We start from the raw sequence: 5,503 nt of genomic DNA on the forward strand, positions 1-5,503 counted from the left end.
ATGTGCATTCGCAGCTCATTTTGGTTGGGATGTACATCAATCAGACATTGTTACTGCTTTCTTGAATGGTGACATATTTGAGGAGGTTTATGTAACACAGCCTCGCGGTTTTGTCATAAAAGGACAAGAGGACAAAGTGTGCAAATGTAACAAGGCTTTGTATGGGTTGAAGCAATCTCCTCGTGCTTGGTATGAGAAAGCTAACACTCATTTGGTCAAACGAGGCTTTCGTAACAGTCCAACAGAAAGCACATTGTATGTAAAGCGTGAGGGTGATGTACTTCTCATTGTGGTTCTTTATGTTGATGATTTGCTGATCACTGGACCAAATGAGAGACATATTGATGAATTTAAGGCTGATTTGAATGCTACTTTCAAGATGAAAGATTTGGGGCTGTTGCATCATTATTTGGGTATACAGTTTAAGCAGTGTGATGGTGGTATTGCCTTGTGTCAGAAAAGTTACATAAAGACATTGCTATGTAAGTTTGGACTTGAGGATTGCAAACCTATTGCCACTCCCATGGAAACAGGTTTGAAGTTGAGTCTACATGATGCTGGTGATCCTGCTGATGTCACTCTTTACCAAACTGTTGTTGGCTGCCTCATTTATGTATGCAACACGAGGCCGGATATTCAGTTTGCAGTCTCACAAGTTAGCAGATTTATGCATAGCCCAGGGTCTAAGCATTGGCAGGCTCTCAAGAGGATTTTCCGCTACCTTAGTGGCACTTTACATCTTGGCTTGTTTTATCCCAAGGGGGGATCATTGCCGCCAGACTTACATGCTTTTTCGGACTCAGATTGGGCTGGGTGTTCTGACACGCGAGTGTCCACAAGTGGTTTTTGTTTCATGCTTGGCAGTTCATGTATATCATGGTTGAGCAAGAAGCAACCTACTGTGGCCACTTCGAGTTGTGAGGCTGAGTACAGGGCAGTCTTCATAGCTACGGTTGAGTGTGTATGGCTCAGACTCCTTATGGCTGATTTGGGTGTTGGACAGGACACTGCCAACACTATCTACACTGACAGTCAGAGCGCATTGGCAGTTGCGAGGAACCTAGTTTTTCATGCTCGCACAAAGCACATTGAGGTGCATTACCACTATGTCAAGGAGACGCTCTCAGTAGGAGAGATCAACTTGGATTATGTGCCAACACAGGATAACCTTGCAGATCTTTTCACAAAGGCATTGTCTCGTGAGAAGCTTGAAGCTTTCCGCAAAGTTTTGGGCTTACTCCCCTTTGTGGATTGATCCTGTCCTCAAGGCATGGCACTTCCCTTTACTCATGTGACAGCTCTCGTTCACCGCATCACTCCAGGGGGGATTTGTTACCTTATACATGTGGTAGTGATGTGTGTGAACACACGAGGACCGTCGGGGCATTGTTTCCCTCTTTAGGAGCTTTTTTCCCCCGAGCATTGTATATATGCCCATCACTCTAGAGCTATCTATCTTTCCATTGCACACTAAGTAATACACTCTCTATTGTGTGCGTTGAGCTTCCTTCGTCTTCTCCAAGCTGTGTGTGTTTCTCTGCAACCCTAATTCCAACAATTCCATCATACATGTCAGTTACATCACCATCCTTTGCACTCTTTGACAATAAAATATTCTCATCTTTAATATTTTTTTTAATAATCTCTACATCTAATTCCTCAAGACCACAAAGGTATCTAAATATAGTTGTTGGGGATTACTTATTCTCCTCCTATAACCTTCAAATGATTTTTAACTAGCAATCATAAACTTGATCAGGATCTGTGACCATGTGTGTTTGTTTAGCAATCCAATTTGCATTTTTGCCAATCAAAGAAAGCCTAAAAAGAAATAGAGCAAAAAATTAAAGATTGAACACTGTTTTTTAATTAAAGACTATCAAAAATAGAAATAAAATCACTTACCTCCCATCCAACATGAAATGGATGTCTGTCTGCAATTCCACGTATTGCCCTTGGTGGTCATCCTGAAAAGATCTATTGACTTCATAAATGTCTCAATATATTTGATGTAAGGGTGCTTGACATACAATGCTTTAGCCTCCTCATTTGCAATAGTAGATATAGCAGTTGCAACAAGTGAAAGAGCATTCACAACAATGCGAACCTTTCTAAATTTATACGCGTCAATCAACCTTTTGAATATCTCTATGTTTTTATGTTCATTGCGTAGCAAAGCTTTTGCAGCATAGATTGAATGTTGCCCATCAAGAATCCAATAATGATAATCTTGCGGTTTGATCTCTTCTACCTCTTCTACTACCAAAGGAGTCCCCTCCTTTGACGTTGCATTTTGAATAGGCATCAAATATGTACACATTGTAGGCTTGGTTGTATTCTCTAAAAACCGAAATAACACACTTTCAGCATGTTTTTAATCCATAATATGTGCATTATTGTCACGTAACGTGTAACTGTTACGACCAGGTTGACTGCTTTCTGATCGTTGAGTCGGAAAAGCAAGGTTCAGGGGAAGACCGTCCGACAAGGAGTGCCCAACGATCGGACCAATGCGGACATGCAAGCCACAAGATAAGTAAAGGTCCGTAGATGATGGAAAGTCATTCTCTCATAGGCTAGGTGGTGAACATGAAGACCTAACCCTCTTGGTTAGTTGGCCCATAGCAGCATTACTGGATAGTAACATTGGTATCAGAGCCCAGTTCACATTCCGTGCATGAACAGCCACACCCAACCTTAAGGCCATAAATTATTAGCTAATGAGTGGTGGTTGGGGGGATAAGGAGAATCTTGCTTCAATGAGGAAGAAGAACAACACACAAAGGGGAGCTATGGAGAAGCTTGACAAGAGCACACACACACGCACACACACATTCTCTCTCTCTCTCTCTCTCTCTCTCTCTCTCTCTCTCTCTCTCTCTCTCTCTCTCTCACACACACACACACACACACACACACACACACACACACACACACACACACACACACATACACACACACACACACACATTCTCATCCTCTCATCGACAAGAGGAGGCAAACACATAGAGAATCTGACGAATAGCATGTGACCGTCAAATATACATAAATGAAGCAATAGCGTTGCCTCCCTATGAACTTGGAGAAAATAACAGTAAACTTGTAACTCTACATGTAGTGTTGATGCAAAAATCCATGCTTCGACTGGTAACCAAACTCCATCTGTAGTGTTGCCCTCTAAACTCTACACCGTGAGCTCTCTCTAAGTGTGCATTCGGCTAGTGCTGAGAACTTGTCTTTGCCTCCTACTCGAGTGATGTATAGGCTTGCCAATATCCAAAATAGCTATCAAAAACCTATTTTTTTATGTGATACTCAAATGGAGAGTCTAAGGATGAAAAGGACTTTGAAAGGGGAAAATCCAAGGATTCTTGGTGGGAATACTATTGAGATGTTGATGTGTTTCCATAGTAATTGGAACGAAAATTTGTGTTGAAAGTGTCATGCGTGTACATGGACAAAAACGCTCAACTCTCAAACTCACATGCGCTTTGATCCCAGCTCGATGGCATGAGCCCTCAACTTTGAGAGCCTATGCAAGCACTTGCTACTCTGATAAGTCTTACGTTAAAGCTTTTGCTCTCCTTCTTGCATTATAGCCTTGTGTTGCTTTGCTCACCTTGAGAGAAACTCATTCGCTCATTGTGTATAGCTCGTAAAGCTTTTTTAACACAAAAAATGATTTTTTGCTTCCTAAGGTTGAGCCTTGGCTCCCTCTAGGGATTGTGCTCGCGAGATGCCGGTGTCAAACGTCCATGCCAGCTTTGACACCAATTGAAGGTGTGTTGGATGCATGTGTGCGGAAAGAGCGTGCAAAGAGGAGAGGAGACAATTTTTGTGGATCTACAGAGTGAGATCACCCTCACTCACTCCTTATTATTCCATATTATCCAATAGAATAATGTTAGTTGTTATGTGCTAGGATGATGGGTGCATGGTCGGGGTTACAGCCACGTGGGTCCTTTAACTCCAACACTTTGGAGTTTGATTCTAGGTGTATTGGGGGATCCAAGTGCACATTGGCGTTCCACACCACATGGCGATTGAATCCAAATTCATCTTGATAGCTGTACTTAAAAGGTGGGTTGCTAGTCACCAGCTTAATTTGTAATGTTTTCTCATCGTCAGCAAATGTCCCGTTGTTCTTTGGTTCTCATAACTTGGCAAGGGGTGTTTAAGAGACTTTTCTCTAGATGGTAGCATTTCTAGCTCATTGGGTTCTCTTAACCCTATTGCACTAAGCTCTAAGGCTAGCACATTTGTTATCTTTTTCATAGTAGAATCTACTTGAGGTCTATTTTTGGGATCTTTTTGGCTCTTTTTGACTCATCAATTTCTTCCCACTATAGAATAGGATCATCCCAGGAAGCATATGGTGGCAGCGAGAAGTGTTTCTCCATGTTTGCAGGGGCTCCAAGTGGGTTGTCGGCCAAGATCTCAAGGTTCTCATCACTATCTCTTTGTTCATAGGCCTTATGGTCCAATTTTGGCATAGGGCCTACTTCCAATAGGGTCATAGGCATCTTGTGCTCACTTCTAGGTTGGGGCATGTTTAAGGAGCTTTGCACATCGTGCTCAGTGTGGCCAAATATAAGTCTCCATTCATTCCTTTGTACCTCCTATGCTTATTAGCTCTTGTTGGGAACTTGGTCATGATGCTCTCTATAATATGATCTGTCATGGTTGTCAATATAGATCTATATGAGCATTGATTTGCATGTTATAGCTACATTGTGCTTGGGTGGTCAACCACTTTTGGATATGCATTGCTATATATTTTTGCAATTTCAGCATTTGCACTATCCTTTAGTTTGAAATGCTTGGTCACAATTTGATTTGCATAGAAGTTCATACCATCATTGCCAACTGTCACACTTCAACCAACAAGATTAGAATGACTTTGCCCCAAGTTGTGCTCACTTTTAATGTAGTTTTAATAGGCTTTGTGCCCAAGAAATCCATAGAGATGCAACAATAGATACTCACACGACGGTACATGGTCATGTAGGGCACATGAATCTTGGCTATTGGGCACACATAGGTTGTCTTCACTCTTGGTGTTGGTGAGAGAGCACATTGTGCTTGCGTAGCGTTCTCACTTGAGGTAGAAGCCATATTGCAAGAAATCTTCCTATTAATCTATTTGTTACTCAAGAGATGATTGTGTGTGGAGCTTCCAAGAACTGAACACTTCCCAAAAGCTACAATTTAGTAGTATAGCTAACCGACTTTAGTGCACAAATTTTCCCTTTCGTTATGACTCCACTACGTGTTAATTTATGATTTTGAATTGAATAGATCAAGATCTCGTGAAACCAAAGTAGAGAAATCTTCAATGACATACTATCTAATGCAGAGAATTTTTTAGCGACATACTATCTAATGCAGAGCTAACACTTTCAATGCAGCTTGTAGAATGAGAGCTACTAGTTAAAGTCAAAAGATTGTCTTGAGAGACCATAAAAGTTGAAATGATCCCATCACGATAGCTATTGATACAAAT

Source organism: Adiantum capillus-veneris, chromosome 18 (assembly GCF_014529385.1).
Source record: "Adiantum capillus-veneris isolate H3 chromosome 18, ASM1452938v2, whole genome shotgun sequence".
NCBI lineage: Eukaryota > Viridiplantae > Streptophyta > Polypodiopsida > Polypodiales > Pteridaceae > Adiantum > Adiantum capillus-veneris.